Source organism: Pleurodeles waltl, chromosome 3_1 (genome assembly GCF_031143425.1).
Source record: "Pleurodeles waltl isolate 20211129_DDA chromosome 3_1, aPleWal1.hap1.20221129, whole genome shotgun sequence".
In the NCBI taxonomy this organism is placed as follows: Eukaryota; Metazoa; Chordata; class Amphibia; order Caudata; family Salamandridae; genus Pleurodeles; species Pleurodeles waltl.
In genome coordinates, this window is record NC_090440.1 from 1,908,601,129 (window position 1) to 1,908,618,985 (window position 17,857).

A 17,857-nucleotide genomic window follows, 5' to 3' on the forward strand; every position below is an offset into this window, starting at 1 on the left:
GCATAAATATGGGCCATAGAGTCCTATTGACCAAGGGAAATTCTGCCATCTCTGTAAGTTTACATCCAAGTTGACTTTTTTACGCTTGCAAGTAATTCTCAAATGGATTCCTGGCAAGTAGAGGTTCATTTACTAATGCAGGTTTCTCTGCCACAAGTGCTTTGAAATCCACAGTACAGAATCCTACTCAAGAGGTGAGAAGTGGGTCTTCCAAGATGTTATTTGCCTTGGAAGTTTCAGCACGTCCACAAACATTTCCCCAAACTCTGATCTGCTGAGTGTATTGACTAAAGTATTCAAGCCACACAGTATGTCTGTTTTTTCTTGTTGTCCCAGCTTCTTTTCATTTATGACTGCCATTCATGCTTTCTCTTAAGCACTACAACACTGTCTGCATCGGAACTAGGCTCATGCATAGAGGTTCCGTCAGAACCCCTTTCAGATGGCCATGGGGCATGCAGGGGCTACTAGGCCCAACCATAGGGTATGAGGTCTTTTACTCCTGATATCCCGGGCCCAACTTACTATGGATCCTGACTAACTGGACCATTTACTTCTTGACTCTTCAGTTATGCGTGGTAGGAGAATTCCAAGGCTCCCTTGATGAGGAAGGTGTGGATACAGTGTAGTGAACACTGGCTCACAACTCAAAATGCACGCTGCAACAGCAGCAATAAATCATTGTTCAGCCAAATACTTACTTTTCTGAGAAAGATTGGGATGTATTTTACTTTTACCGCTTCCCACAAAAAGGAAAAATATGACATTCATAAACAATCACACAGTTCCCCTTAAGGTTGAGGCTGTAGTGTTTCTTTGGAAATTCCTTGTCCCACTCTTTCCTCAGATTAGTGATAGTGGCTATTCCCCATTCACTATCAGTAACATCCTGGGCATGCCCTATTTGCAGTCTCAAGAGTCCACTTGAACTCTCAGTTAACATCGATAGTGTTCGTGCACTGCAGCGCTACTAGCAGCAAGTTTGTGCGGGGCCAACGGCCCGAAACCAGACCTACCTGCACCCGGGAGTTGTGAAGCATTTGGAGTACCTGAGTGTGGCCCTTCCGCAGGTGCTTGCAGCAGCTGCAGCCAAGTTCAGGTAAGGCAGCTGCATGCGGTCCAGGCGGCTGCAATCAGCGGTTGCAGAGTCTTTCACTCACTGTTGTTCTCTTGGAGAGACCGGAGGCTTTCTGTGGCTCATCCTGCAGGATAGGCGTTCATTTGGGCCCCAATGGGGGGTGACTACGATGATCCTGTCCCTCGCCTGGGTGACAGTGCTCCCACAGTGTCCTCGCTTCCCCAGTGGGGCAGAACAGGTCTCAGTCCTTATTGCGCTGAGTGACACCCTCTGGCATATGGGGTCACCACAACTCACATTCCACAGGCTTTGGACTGACTAGCATGGTGATGCTCTCCATCGCGACCCCTTCTGTCATATGGTATCACTGCTTCATTACCTCACATGGTTATGGCCCCTTTCTTCACAGCAGTCTTTCTCTAGTGGCCCTTTCTGGCACACAGGGTCACCACTCCGCTACTGCACAGGACTGTGGGCCCTTTCCGATTGATAGTCTTTCTCTGGTGGCCCCTCCCGACCTACAGGGTTGCTGTCTCGCTACCATGCACTGGCCCGATCAACCCAGCACGAAACATGGCTACCTTCACTGCAGCCCTCTCCTGGCATACTGTGGTCACCCCATTGGTGAAGCAGCCATTTCCTCACACCTTGAACAGGGAGTCCACTTGACAGGGCTTCCCACCAGACCTTTCTCCCTCCGACACTCTCCCCTTCCTCAGAGGGCACACTGGTCTTTGCATGCACCTGGTGCTCCAGGCTAGGAGTTCTTAGATTCCCTAGGTGATGTCCCCTCATCCAGCAGGAAGACCTGGAGGCTCTGGCCCCCAGTCCTGGTCAAAAGCAGAAGCCTTGCAAAGCTTCCCCTCTTCACACAGCCTATCTAGCTGCTTGGCGGGTGCACATTTTTGGGGTCTCAACTTCCCCTTCTTCTAGTCCATTTCTAGACACCTAATGTGATTTAGGGTCTGAGTCTTTGAAGTTTTATTTTGTGGTCCTGTTTCTATTGAAGTGCCCACTTCTACGCTTCCTGTTCCTCTTGAAAAGCAGTCAGTCACAGCAGTAGTGTCTCCTAAGTTGACAGTCCCACAACACGGGGACATTGATATATCCATCAAAAGGTTAGGCCAGGCCTCCAGCTCTACTCTTTATGATTCTCTTTCCAGACCCATATTTTTGCTGAGATGTGCCCAGGCCCCTTCCTTGTGACCTCTCACTGAATCAAAGAACACCATTTAAAGCAGGGGTCTCCATCCTTTTCTGTAGTGAGAGCTACTTCTGATCAGTGAAAATCGTTGTGAGCTACTAAAGGCCAAGCAACTGGTGCATTTTTCCAAGATACTTCAAACAACAAATAAAAACAGAAAGCACTTTGATAGAGCAGTGAAACAATGAACGGATGTAAATGTAAAAGGTTGAAAAGATGGAAGGATGAAAGGGTGGATGGAAAAATTGAATGATAAAAAGGTGAAAGGGTGAATGGATGTAAGAATGAACAGACTGAGAATTATGAAGGATGGAAGTATACATGGATGGATGGAATTATTGGTGGATGGGTGGGTAGATGGAAAGGTGAAGGAATGGACAAATGGATGGATAAATAGATGAAATGGTGAATGGGTGGACGTTTAAATTGTTGGAAAGGAGATGAAAGGAACTATTAAAAGGAGGGTATGGTTTGCTTGCTTTGCGTGCTTGGTGGTAATAAATACAGCTGTTGATGTGCAGACCTTTAACAAAATGAATATGAGCAACAATATTAAACAGTGAATACACCTTTACACAAGTTCAGCAAGTCTGTTTCAGAATATACATAATCATGCTGTGAGTGCCACAGTCCTCAGCTTTAAAATAATACCATTGCTCCATCGATAAATTTGACTAACCATACTGTCAGCACATCCCCACTTTTCACTTAGTTTTATTAGCTCCGATGTTCTGCTAGGCCTCGGGGGGGTGCCAGGCCCCAGGCCTGTGTTTAAAGGCCCAGTGTCCCTCTGTATATGTATGCCACAGCGGTCGAAGTGCATTAAAAATTTATGGGAACTGTGATGCGGCATGGAATGGGGGGCGTGATTAAAGGTGTGGATAAAAAAAACAAAATATTCTCCTTCAGGTAGCTATATATCTAATAACTCACAGGTTAAATACATTTTTTTTTTCAAACGTTAAGTTAATCAGTGGTAAGTGCACTATTGTGTATTATGAAAACTCTATTAATTAAGGCACTGAGAGGTCTGTGTGTAACCAGAAAGCCACAGAATGCAACCTTGGTTGGTGCAATGGGAAAAGGTGACTTTTGTGTTGTTAGTATTACGAGGGCTGAGCCTGTAACAGAAAGCACTGAGAAAATGTAAGTCATTATGTTAAACTTGCATTACAGGCAGTATAAGACCAAATGTGCAAAAAGGTTTCAGATGAAACACTGCTTCCAAAATATAGATTTTAGTAATACTCAAATTATTTATTTTTATTTAACTGCCCTGAAAAGCACACACTGCACAGCTCAGCTGATAACACCCTTGCACTACCAGTCGAAAATAATAGGTCTTTGTCAACACAAGGGTTCCTGTGATTCGATCAATTTAGGCTCCCAAGCCCCCTTTACATTTGCAGATTAACCAGTTGTGTGTATTTGAATTTCTTTCAGCCGAGGAGCCCCCTGGCAAGAAGGTCTGTTTATTAATAAGCTGCCTGCCCCTCCCTTGGTCTCACAGCACAGGAGGCTCCCTGAATGAAACTTATGCTGGATGTAGGTGGGAAGGAGTGAGTGGGTGAGGGTAAAGAGGGGGACTTGGGAAATACAATACTTTTTATGTTAGAAGTCCAGATTAATAGATTTAAAAAATAAAAAACAAACTCTTTGTACCCCAGCACACATTTATAAAATACAGGTCCCAATGCTGCTGATGCTTGCAGCAGATAAATGAGAATCATTCGTGGATGTAAAAAAGTAAACACTTTTTGTGGCCCTGGCACGCAGCTTCACAATAATCATATAAAATACAGGCCCCAATGTCGCTGATGCTTATAGCAGATTATTAGATAAATGAGCCACCTCGCCTATAGAACTATCAGGCCAGGGTCAGGGCTCACTACGGATGTGGAGCTGATCTGGCCAGCACGGTGTACCTTTAAACCTTACCTGCTGCTCCGATTGGTGGCAGGCTGAACAAAGCAGGTGGCGCGGGTCCCAATCACATCTCGCGGGGCGCACAAGGTGCAGGGCGGTGCTTTGGGGCAGGGGGGTAAGAGGGATTTAATAAACATTGAATTCATTAAAAAAACACCTACCTGCACGCCGCCGTGCTGCCCCGCTCCTCCGACTCCTCTGCTTTGTCGCTGCAGGCACAGTCTTCCAGTCTGCCCTGTGGCCAATCCTGATGCTGCGCAGAGCCCAGCCATGGCACTCCCAGGCAGACTGGAACCCTGTGCATGCTCTCTCCAGGGCTGAACAGAGCCTACTGCGCATGTGTGTCTGGCCAGCCCGAGACGACCGGCCAAACACACATGCACTCTGAGGGGGAGTGCTGTGCATTCCCCCTCACTGCTCCGCACCCCTGTGGTCCCGCCCCTTTATAAGAAAATGATAATAAGCACAGTTTATGATCGTTTTCTTGTAAAGATTTTACAGCTGCCGCTGGTGGCTCCTCCGCCCTAACAGAGGAGCCACTGGCTGGTTCTGGTAGTAGATCAATACTGCTTGCACACCTACACGCTTTTCTGCTCTGGCTGCTCCTCTCTTTGCCACACCTGATGCTCCGCACCGGCACTCTTGCAGAGGATAAAAGTGTAGTGCTAGGGTGTGAAAGGCAGTGGCGCAGAGACGGAGATGGCAGGGAGGAACAACATCATTCTTTTTGGTCCACCCTGCCCCAGCTAAGCTCAGTTAAACCAATCAGAGCAGCTGGTTTGGGTGAGGGTGGGCAACGTCGCCTTAAAAAAAAGCCTAAATATTTTATGGATGCAAATGGGCTAATGAATTGAGATGCTACTGGCGCAAGCTACTCATGGGATCTCAGCGAACTACCAGTTGGAGACTCCTGCTCAAAGGTGTGTGATGTGCTCGTCCTCCCTTCCCCAGTGTGTGTTCCACCCAAGTTACAGGAAAGCAACAATACAATCTGTCTGGGGGATCTTTTTACCTCCTCCCATGTTTCACTATACAGGCCTCGGTCTCTCAAAGTGGAACACAGGGCTCGCCATATATTGTACCATTCAAAGGCACACATACACAGTGGATGTATACAGCATACATCTACTGCACAGTACTGTATCCTATATGTACTGTACTATTCAGAGGCACGCATACATCCAGAATATGCCATATATCATGCGTGCACTTTACTCTTCATATATTGTATCACTCACAGGCACACGTACACTCAGCTCATGCATTGATTCTGCACATACTGCACAGAACTACATCCTTCGGGTACTGTACCACTCATAAGCACATGAACACCCAGCACATGCAGACACAATGTACACACTGCTTAATACTACACTTTGCATGTATTGCACCCTTCCTAGGTACACATACAGCCAGAGCAGAAACACCACTTCTGTGCTGCGCAGCACTTCACACTAATCTGATGTAGGCCAAGGGTGAGTTAAGCACACATCATCGATCTTTTAAAAGTGAATGTGTCTGTAGGCCTCACTCCAGTGACATAAGTTAATAAAAAGCTTGTTTACTCCTACTGATCACTACATAGTATGCTACTTCCACCGTGCTTGTGCTGCTTAACTTTGGGTGAACTTTATCAAGACAAAAGGATGATGGACGGAGTGCTGAAACTTTTTAAACACTCGCCCCCAGTCCTAGATCTGGGTTTAATCCATTGTTCTTTTGCTCACCATACCAACCCAGTTTGGACCCAGCCATATGCAAATCAGTCCTGACCTTGTTCCCCATGGTAACAGGCCAGCCTGAACTGTAAGGCCAGGTCCTCCCTGGACCAGAAACAAGAATCCTGGGACCAGTTTCAGGGTATCACTCTTAATCAGCCAGGCTAGCTTGAATCCAGTGCTGAAAAGTTTTAGCACTCCAACCACCATCCTTTTGTGTTGCTAACTCCTGGTGAAGGCAGTGGTTTTCCACCACTATGAAGGTAGCACTTTGGGAGCTCCTCCTGGTTCAACAAGACTGTAATCTGTGAGACAGGACTATGTCATGGCACACACGTATGCTCCATGTTTGCTTTTGACAGCAAATGTAAGGGATCCAGCCATCAGATCAATTGGGCACACATGTCTATTGCCATGTCAAGGACTTTTCCGCCTCAACAGGGTCCAAGTGGCAGGGATTTTAGGGCTTCTCTCATAAATGTGCTGCAATTTGGAAAGTTTCCCCCCAACTCTATCTAAACTGAACTCTACAACCAAGGTCCCCATTGAGGATCTCTGCAGACGGACTGCATTGGCAAGCGTCCCTATTGCACACAGGTGTAAAGTCTGAGGCCATGTTGCCTGGCCTTTGTGATCAGTGCTTGTTGATTAGATTTTCTCATAGTCATGACCACTGCATCAGCCGCTACCACATGTACAAGAGGAGGGCTAGACCCTATTAGTTGTTGCAAACAGGAGTCACTCAAGGTTGCTTGTGCAGCTCCAACATTAAAGACCTTTCTTCAGATTCCGCTAAGGAAACCTTATTCATACTTTTGCTTCCACTAGATAGTTCGGTTTAATAATCTTAGCAGTACTCTACCTTGGCCATTACTGATCCCAGTGAGGCCGATCCATGAACATCCATTCTCAAATACTGATGGATGGTATCTACAAAGATAAAAAAATTAGCCCTGTGACTCCCCACTGAACCACTTGTATCACATAAACAGCATTGTGAGAACACGTTTACGATGTATAGATACATGTCATTTGTGCCCCTCCGAGATTGCACATTTAAAAAAATGTTTTTTGTCTCTCTGATTGGGGACAAACTCCTCCTAGTGCTGCGGGTGGCTGTAATCCTTTCTGGGCATTGGCAAAATCATACACCAGCACATGCACATGTGTATGTCCACACAATCAACATAGAAGGACAATATCCACCATCATACAACAACACATCCAAAAATAAATGTTAACATCAGACAGTGACACATCTTCTGTCATATTTCAACACACCCACCATCATACACCAATGCTCTTACCTTCAATAACCAACGCAAACATCACACCCCAACACAATGAACATAATCACAGAACATATTGTACACCAACACACCCTTGGTCATACACAAACATATTGTAACTGTTGTATGTAAGAAAAACAATGTAAGAACTGGTGAGTCAATGTAACTTTCAGGCACCAAAAAATTATTGTTACTCATTACCACATACACTGCATTGACATTACCGTCACCCATTAGGTGCCAACTGCCCTGACAAATCTTGCTGCCTTCTTGTCATTTGAACATTAGTAGAGTAGATAGGCCCTCCATTTGTTAATGTCAGTATGCATATTTGTGAGCCACTGTGATTTTCCTTACTCAAATGTTGCCCTGTAGAAATGCTGTGGCTAGTGAGTGGCAGAGTTAGCTTATGTTTAGGTGGAAACATGGCTTGGCTGAGGCTAAATCCCCTTGAACCTTTTAGGGGGAGCATGTGTTTTTGAATCATCTGAAATGGTTGTAAGCTAATGTGATGTTGCTACATGACAAGTATGATTACTTATCTGGACGTCACTGACTAGGAATGCATTGAAGTGAGGGTCACCAGTTTGGTGCTGCCAGTTGTGAGTTGTTGCGCCTCTCGGGGAATTTACATACGAGTAGTGTAGAAGAATGTCCCGTTTACTTATATCAACATGTATTAAAAAGAATCAGGTTGATCTTCATGAAAGAAAGGATGGCTACTTATTTGTCTATAACACTAGAGCCATGCATGGACTGCAAATAGTGGCAGATGTGGCCCTTATTTTGGTGGAAACATATTTTGGCTTAAGCTAAATTATCACAGAAATGCAGGGGTGATGTGGTTTGTTTGAAAAACATCATGAGTATTTGAGAACCAAATATGATTACTTAAATGGACATCACTGCATAGGAATGCGTTGAAGTGGTGTGCACTCGTTTGGTACCACCTGTTGTGACAAATGTTGCTCAGCTCAGACAATTCACATACAAGTAGTATAGATGGTTGCTCTATTTATTAATAGCAATAGGAATATTTGTGAATCAAGTTGATCTTCAAGAAATAATGGATGTCTACTTCTTTGCAAATAGCTCCATGGAATGCATTGGCAGGAGGGTGGCAGAGTTGGCGCATGTTTTGTGGTGGCAAACATTGCATGGCTCTGACTTAATCCTCTTGCACCTTGCAGATGGAAGTGGCGTGTTTGAAAAACATCATAAATATTTGAGTACCAATGTGATTTTCTTATAGGACAAGCTGATTAATTTTGTGGGGCTATCTGCTTAGGAACAGATTAAAGTGAGGGTCGTCTATTTCGTGCCACCTGTTGTGACAAATGCTGCTCAACTCAGAAATGTATATACATGTATTGTAGAGGGATGCTCCATTTATTGATATCTATTTGAATATTTTTGAGGAAAGTTGATCTTCAGGAGAGAAATTATGTCTACCTTTTAGTATATAATTCCAGAGAGATGTGCTGGGTGGCGAGTGACAGAGTTGGCACATATTTTAGTGAAATCTTGCTTGGCTGTGGCTTAATCCCTGTGGATTTGTACGGCATATTGTGTGTTTGAAAAAAAAAAAAAAAAATTGTGAGTGATCAGTATAAACTGTACTTGTTCATATTTTATAATAATGCTTGGAGGTCAATCATTTGGATATAGGTTCTTAAGTTTAGAAAAGACTGATCATTTATAAATAAGTAACCAATTTAGTAATCTATCATATTGTTTATTGGCGTGCTGGATCCTTTTAGGGGTCTTTGTAAAGCACTATCCTTAACCCCTTCCCCGCCACGGACGTAATGGTTACGTCCATGGCAGCGCCATGGACGTAACCATTATGTCCTGAATGCTGCCCTCGGGAGAAGCGCTAGCGCTCCTCCCGAGGGCCGCCCCCCCACCCCCCTAGGTCAGGGCTGACAGGGGAATCCCTTCCCCTTCAACCCCCGACCCCCCCCCACCCCCCCCCCTGTGAAGTCAGCGCGCGAGCGCGCGCTGACAATCACACAACCTCCCCCATCGCGCTGGAAATCGAAAGAGAAATGCTCAGCATTTCTCTTTCGATCACGTGGGGGAGGCCCGGAGGGGCTTCAAAGGGAAGGAAATGTATTTCCTTCCCTTTGAAGTCTCTCCGAGGGTTTCAAAACCCGGATTGCTTGCAATCCGGCTTTTGAAACCCCACTAGACACCAGGGATTTTTTTTTTTTTTATATGAAATTGACAGAAGGGAGCGACCCCTTGGGCAAGGGTCGCTCCCAGGGGGTCATTTTTTTTTTAAGGCCTTTTCTGCCCCCCCTGGGGGCAGATCAGCCTATTATTAGGCCGATCTGCCCCCAGTGGGGGCAGAAACCTCTAGACACCAGGGATACTTTTTGTAATTTTTTTTTTTATTTGTTTTCTTTTGTGTTTTAGGTGTGGGATGCGACCCCTTAGGCAAGGGTCGCTCCCATAGGGGGGAAATCATATTTAGGCCATTTCTGCCCCCTTTGGGGGCAGATTGGCTTATTTTTATGAGGCCAATCTGCCCCCAAGGGGGGCAGAAACCACTAGACACCAGGGAGTTTTTTTTGTTTGTTTGCTTTTCACGTAAGGGGAGCGACCCCTTAGGCAAGGGTCGTTCCCTTGGGGGGCAAATTTATTTTAGGCCATTTCTGCCCCCCATGGGGGCAGATCAGCCTATTTTTATTAGGCCGATCTGCCCCCACAGGGGGCAGAAACCACTAGGCACCAGGGATTTTTGTTGTTGTGTTTTACAGATGGGGAGCGTCCCCTTAGGCAAGGGTCGCTCCCCTGGAGGGGCAAATTGTATTTAGGCCATTTCTGCCCGCTTTGGGGGCAGATCGGCCGATTTTAGGTCAATCTGCCCCCAAGGGGGGCAGAAACCACTAGGCACCAGGGATCTTTTTTTAGCGCCGTCACGCAAGGGGAGCGACCTTGGAGGCAAGGGTCGCTCCCCGGGGGGAGGGGGGGAATTTATTTTAGGCCATTTCTGCCCCCCCTGGGGGCAGATCGGCCTATTGGTATTAGGCCGATCTGCCCACAGGGGGGGCAGAAACCTCTAGGCGCCTGGGCAAATAGTTTTTTTGTGTTTTTTTTTTGTTTGTTTGTTTTTTTAGAGATGGGGAGCGACGCATTAGGCAAGGGTCGCTCCCCTGGGGGGCAAATTGTATTTAGACCATTTCTGCCCCCCTTGGGGGCAGATTGGCCGATTGTAGGTCAATCTGCCCCCAAGGGGGGCAGAAACCACTAGGCACCAGGGATCTTTTTTTTGCGCCGTCACGCAAGGGGAGCGACCTTGCAGGCAAGGGTCGCTCCCCGAGGGGGGTGGGGGGGGGCAAATTTATTTTAGGCCATTTCTGCCCCCCTGGGGGCAGATCGGCCTATTGGTATTAGGCCGATCTGCCCCCGGGGGGGGGGCAGAAACCTTTAGGCGCCAGGGCAAATTTTTTTTTGTGTGTTTGTTTTTTTAGAGATGGGGAGCGACGCATTAGGCAAGGGTCGCTCCCCTGGGGGGCAAATTGTATTTAGACCATTTCTGCCCCCCTTGGGGGCAGATTGGCCGATTGTAGGTCAATCTGCCCCCAAGAGGGGCAGAAACCACTAGGCACCAGGGATCTTTTTTTTGCGCCGTCACGCAAGGGGAGCGACCTTGCAGGCAAGGGTCGCTCCCCGGGGGGGGTGGGGGGGCAAATTTATTTTAGGCCATTTCTGCCCCCCTGGGGGCAGAACCTTTAGGCGCCAGGGCAAATTTTTTTTTGTGTGTTTTTTTTTTTGTTTGTTTGTTTTTTTAGAGATGGGGAGCGACGCATTAGGCAAGGGTCGCTCCCCTGGGGGGCAAATTGTATTTAGACCATTTCTGCCCCCCTTGGAGGCAGATTGGCCGATTGTAGGTCAATCTGCCCCCAAGGGGGGCAGAAACCACTAGGCACCAGGGATCTTTTTTTTGCGCCGTCACGCAAGGGGAGCGACCTTGCAGGCAAGGGTCGCTCCCCGGGGGGGGGCGTGGGGGGTCAAATTTATTTTAGGCCATTTCTGCCCCCCCTGGGGGCAGATCGGCCTATTGGTATTAGGCCGATCTGCCCCCGGGGGGGGGGGCAGAAACCTTTAGGCGCCAGGGCAAATTGTTTTTTTTGTGTTTTTTTTTTGTTTGTTTGTTTTTGTAGAGATGGGGAGCGACCCATTAGGCAAGGGTCGCTCCCCTGGGGGGCAAATTGTATTTAGACCATTTCTGCCCCCCTTGGGGGCAGATTGGCCGATTGTAGGTCAATCTGCCCCCAAGGGGGGCAGAAACCACTAGGCACCGGGGATTTTTTTTTTGGCACCAATGTCACGCAAGGGGGGGCGACCCCATAGGCAAGGGTCGCTCCCGGGGGGGCAGGGGGACAAATTTATTTTAGGCCATTTCTGCCCCCCCTGGGCCCGGCTGAGCTAGAGGCCAAAATCCACAGGTAGGCACTGTTTTCTATGAAAAAATGTGATGTGTCCACGTTGTGTTTTGGGCCATTTCCTGTCGCGGGCGCTAGGCCTACCCACACCAGTGAGGTATCATTTTTATCGGGAGACTTGGGGGAACGCTGGGTGGAAGGAAATTTGTGGCTCCTCTCAGATTCCAGAACTTTCTGTCACCGAAATGTGAGGAACATGTGTTTTTTTGGCCAAATTTTGAGGTTTGCAAAGGATTCTGGGTAACAGAACCTGGTCCGATCCCCACAAGTCACCCCTCCTTGGATTCCCCTAGGTCTCTAGTTTTCAAAAATGCACAGGTTTGGTAGGTTTCCCTAGGTGCCGGCTGAGCTAGAGGCCAAAATCTACAGGTAGGCACTTCGCAAAAATCACCTCTGTTGTCTTCCAAAAATGTGGATGTGTCCACGTTGCGCTTTGGGGCGTTTCCTGTCACGGGCGCTAGGCCTACCCACACAAGTGAGGTATCATTTTTATCGGGAGACTTGGGGGAACGCTGGGTGAAAGGAAATTTTTGGCTCCTCTCAGATTCCAGATCTTTCTGCCACAGAAATGTGAGAAACATGTGTTTTTTTAGCCAAATTTTGAGGTTTGCAAAGGATTCTGGGTAACAGAACCTGGTCCGAGCCCCGCAAGTCACCCCTCCTTGGATTCCCCTAGGTCTCTAGTTTTCAGAAATGCACAGGTTTGGTAGGTTTCCCTAGGTGCCGGCTGAGCTAGAGGCCAAAATCTACAGGTAGGCACTTTGCAAAAAACACCTCTGTTTTCTTCCAAAAATTTGGATGTGTCCACGTTGCGCTTTGGGGCGTTTCCTGTTGCGGGCGCTAGGCCTACCCACACAAGTGAGGTATCATTTTTATCGGGAGACTTGGGGGAACGCTGGGTGGAAGGAAATTCGTGGCTCCTCTCAGATTCCCGAACTTTCTGCCACAGAAATATGAGGAACATGTGTTTTTTTTAGCCAAATTTTGAGGTTTGCAAAGGATTCTGGGTAACAGAACCTGGTCTGAGCCCCGCAAGTCACCCCTCCTTGGATTCCCCTAGGTCTCTAGTTTTCAGAAATGCACAGGTTTGGTAGGTTTCCCTAGGTGCCGGCTGAGCTAGAGGCCAAAATCTACAGGTAGGCACTTCGCAAAAATCACCTCTGTTGTCTTCCAAAAATGTGGATGTGTCCACGTTGCGCTTTGGGGCGTTTCCTGTCACGGGCGCTAGGCCTACCCACACAAGTGAGGTATCATTTTTATCGGGAGACTTGGGGGAACGCTGGGTGAAAGGAAATTTTTGGCTCCTCTCAGATTCCAGATCTTTCTGCCACAGAAATGTGAGGAACATGTGTTTTTTTAGCCAAATTTTGAGGTTTGCAAAGGATTCTGGGTAACAGAACCTGGTCCAAGCCCCGCAAGTCACCCCTCCTTGGATTCCCCTAGGTCTCTAGTTTTCAGAGGTGCACAGGTTTGGTAGGTTTCCCTAGGTGCCGGCTGAGCTAGAGGCCAAAATCTACAGGTAGGCACTTCGCAAAAAACACCTCTGTTTTCTTCCAAAAATTTGGATGTGTCCACGTTGCGCTTTGGGGCGTTTCCTGTAGCGGGCGCTAGGCCTACCCACACAAGTGAGGTATCATTTTTATCGGGAGACTTGGGGGAACACTGGGTGGAAGGAAATTTGTGGCTCCTCTCAGATTCCAGAACTTTCTGACACAGAAATGTGAGGAACATGTGTTTTTTTAGACAAATTTTGAGGTTTGCAAAGGATTCTGGGTAACAGAACCTGGTCCGAGCCCCGCAAGTCACCCCTCCTTGGATTCCCCTAGGTCCCTAGTTTTCAGAAATGCACAGGTTTGGTAGGTTTCCCTAGGTGCCGGCTGAGCTAGAGGCCAAAATCTACAGGTAGGCACTTCGCAAAAAACACCTCTGTTTTCTTCCAAAAATTTGGATGTGTCCACGTTGCGCTTTGGGGCGTTTCCTGTCGCGGGCGCTAGGCCGCTAGGCGCTAGGCCTACCCACACAAGTATGAGGTATCATTTTTATCGGGAGACTTGGGGGAACATAGATTAGCAAAACAAGTGTTATTGCCCCTTGTCTTTCTCTACATTTTTTCCTTCCAAATATAGGAGAGTGTGTAAAAAAGACACCTATTTGAGAAAAGCCCTGTAATTCACATGCTAGTATGGTCACCCCGGAATTCAGAGATGTGCAAATAACCACTGCTCCTCAACACCTTATCTTGTGCCCTTTTTGGAAATACAAAGGTTTTCTTGATAGCAATTTTGTACTCTTTATATTTCAGCAAATGAATTGCTGTATACCCGGTATAGAATGAAAACGCACGTCAGGGTGCAGCTCATTTATTGGCTCTGGGTTCCTCGGGTTCTTGATAAACCTACAAGCCCTACATATCCCCGCAACCAGAGGAGTCCAGCAGACGTAACGGTATATTGCTTTCGATAATCTGACATTGCAGGGAAAAGTTACAGAGTAAAACGTAGAGAAACATTTATGTTTTTTTCACCTAAATTTCAATATGTTTCTTTTTCAGTTGTTATTTTCTGTAGGAAACCCTTGTAGGATCTACACAAATGACCCCTTGCTGAATTCAGAATTTTGTCTACGTTTCAGAAATGTTTAGGTTTCTGGGATCCAGCATTGGTTTCATGCCCATTTCTGTCACTGACTGGAAGGAGGCTGAAAGCACAAATAATTATAAAAATGGGGTATGTCCCAGAAAAATGCCAAAATTGTGTTGAAAAATTGGGTTTTCTGATCCAAGTCTGCCTGTTACTGAAAGCTGGGAAGCTGCTGAGTTTAGCACCGCAAACCCTTTGTTGATGCCATTTTCAGGGGAAAAACCACAAGCCTTCTTCTGCAGCCACTTTTTCAATTTTTTTTGAAAAAAACGAAATTTTCCCTGTATTTTGGCCAATTTCTTGGCCTCTTTCAGGGGAACCCACAAAGTCTGGGTACCTCCAGAATCCCTAGGATGTTGGAAAAAAAGGACGCAAATTTGGCTTGGTTAGCTTATGTGGACAAAAAGTTATGCGGGCCTAAGCGCGAACTGCCCCAAATAGGCAAAAAAAGGCCTGGCACAGGAGGGGGAAAAGGCCTGGCAGCGAAGGGGTTAAGGATGTGTTTTCTGAAGCACGTTTATCCAAAACACTGTTTATTCATAAACATAGGTGTGTCAGACCAGACTGTGGTGAAGAAGTTTACTTATGGTGATGATTCAGGAACTGAGGGATGTTTTATACATTCCATGATAAGCATAAAAGCCTAAACATAAGTGCTATGTTTCCTTTTCCTCCTGTAATTGAATAGAAAGTATTCTGAGTAAACATCTTTCAAAAAGTTCACAAACCTTAAAAGCTTCAGATAATGTAGCTGCCTCAGAAATTGAAGAACTGACTAAGTACTCCACTGCCCTTGTTCCTAGGTTTGGGCTTAAGTACATATGTACATATATATGACAAAAGATCAGATTTGGTGCGGTTTACTGTCTTCTGAAAGTCAGGCTAATTTTGAAAAGCATTGTTGGAAAGTGAGTTAATGGTTTAGGAAGTGGAAACCCTACTCAAGCAGTAACCACAATTTCTGTCATGGTGAAGTCACAAGCAACCCCATATTAACCTTTGCTTAACCCTCTGGTAGCTTGCCAGAAGTTATTGAGGCTTAGCTTAGAGGCAATGTGTAAAGTATGCAGTAATTCAAAAAGTTATAAAATGAAAACACTACACAAGAAAAAAAAAACACTAATTTAGAAAAATAGAGTAAAAAATAATAAATCACTTGAAACCTAAACATCAAAAACCCGATCAGTAGAACCAGCAATATGCCTTTTTATAGATTTCAGGTTTGTACAGCACCTAGAAGCACAATACACCACTTGCAATTATCTGATCATGCAAGACTGGGTGAAAGTCACTTGTTCAGGCCGCTTGCGATGTAACGCAGAGCGGATACAGGGACCAGGATAGTCCTGCTGAAAGAGTTACCATCAAAAGTCCAGGGCAAAGAGTTCTGTTTGTGGTTGAGGGAGCGGTGAGGAGCAGGGAGTGTCGCAGACGGTCATCATTGTAGTGCGAAAAAGCAAGCCAGACATCACTGACAGATCCTGTCAGGCATTGCGGACAGTCTTTGCTGGTGTTTCACGTTGGCTGTCACTGCAGGCTTTCAAAGCTGTAGTGTGAAGTGCAGATCTCGTGTTGCTGGGCATCACTGGTGGTCACTGAGGTTCACCGTAGCTTTGCATTGGTGAGAGGTGGGAGTGACAGGCCCATTCACTGCTGTGAAAAGCCCAAAACTTCAGGATTTCTCCTTTTCTTGGGGATGAGCTCAATGGATGCCACACCGAGGGCTGCAGACCTGAGAGGGCACCTCCTGGGGATCAGGAGGTCATTCCGGCAGAGGCCATCGAATCTCAGGTTGGTGCAGTTGCAGGTCCAGGCAGCAGGTCAGCTGGGGACATACAAGGTTAAGGGGTGTTCTCTAGAGGTTGAAATGTCCCTGTAACTCAGAACAGGGGGTCAGTCCGCTGACCCTTGGAATCACTTCAGCCTGGGATTGAGGGGTGCAGGTCTAGTGTTCCTTCTCAGCAAGCAAGGCAGCAGTGTCAGTCCTTCTTGCAGCTTAGCTGCCCAAGGACTTTCTTCTTTAGTATCCATAGGTCCAGGAGTGTACTGAAGAGTTGTGACTGAGGATCCATTATTTATACTTGGTGCCATCTTTGAAGTAGGAGAAGATTCTGGAGGTTTCCACCCCCAGAGGTATTTGAAATTTCCTGCCCCCTTCCCTGACCCAGCTTGTCTGAGGTCACAAGTGCTACTGACAAAGCCTTTGTGAGTGTGCCATCTTTGTGATGCACAAGTATGGTAGGGGACAGCTCCTCCACCTCATCAAGTCAGAGATGGCCCATCCTGCCAACATCTAATCTTCTTTGTCTCACTGCCTGAAAGCAATACACAAAGACCAAATGCCAGTTACACTTAGGCCCTCATTACAACCCTGGCAGTTGGTGTTAAAGTGGCGGCAATACCGCCAACAGGCCGAGTGTAAAAGAAATGGGATCACGACCACAGTGCAAAAACCGCCAAAACATACAGCCACTTTAACACTCCGACCGCCACAGCGGTAGCAACAAACACCGTGGAGGTAACTGCCAACAGACAGGCGGAAGTCAATCTACCGCCCACCTCATCACAACCCGCCCATCCACCAGCTTTTCCGGGGCAGTACCAACGCCATCAAAAGCACGACGGAAACAGTACTTGGAAGGGAAACCACTCACCTCTCGACACTCAGCGAAGAACCAAGACGCCATGGAGCCCGAGCTGCAGGTCCTCCCCATGCTGGTCTACCTCCTCATCTACCAGGAGTACCAACGGTGGCGGCGACGACCACAGTGAGTACTGCACCTAGTACACAGGGGAGGGGGGAGGAAAAAGAGAGTGACACACACACGCAACACGTCACAACCCCACCCTCACCCACAACACCATACACACAAACACATGCATCAACATTATATTTACACCCCGTAACCCCCTGGAAGAACGCAAGGACAAATGGAATAGAGTCAAAACAGTGATATTTCAGAAATAGTCAGATATACGTAAGAATTTTAAAAACAGTATTTACAAAAATATACAATACGTACATAAGGTGGTACATTATCCACACAAAATGTCAGTGGGCCTCTGGGCCAAAACTCATAGCCCAAGCCCACACTTGACTCCTGCTTCAATATTGAGAGAACACTGCAGGGACATCAGGTTGAAAACACACAGGCACCTCAGGGAGAGGATGAAGGGGGGTGCACCTCAGCCGGATGATGGTAAAACGCCACTGCTCCTGGAGGGGGCTCCATGCCCACAGCGATGTCCTGGGGAGTGCAAGGCCACAGTCTCTCAAGTGGGTGGGTTGCCCACTGCTGGGTCCTGGGGAGTGCAAAGCCACAGTCTCTAAAGTGGGTGGTTTGCCCACTGCTTGGTCCTGGGGAGTGCAAAGCCACAGTCCCTCAAGTGGGTGGTTTGCCCACTGCTTGGTCCTGGGGAGTGCAAAGCCACAGTCTCTCAAGTGGGTGGTTTGCCCTCTGCTTGGTCCTGGGGAGTGCAAAGCCACAGTCTCTCAGGTGGGTGGTTTGCCCACTGCTTGGTCCTGGGGAGTGCAAAGCCACAGTCTCTCAA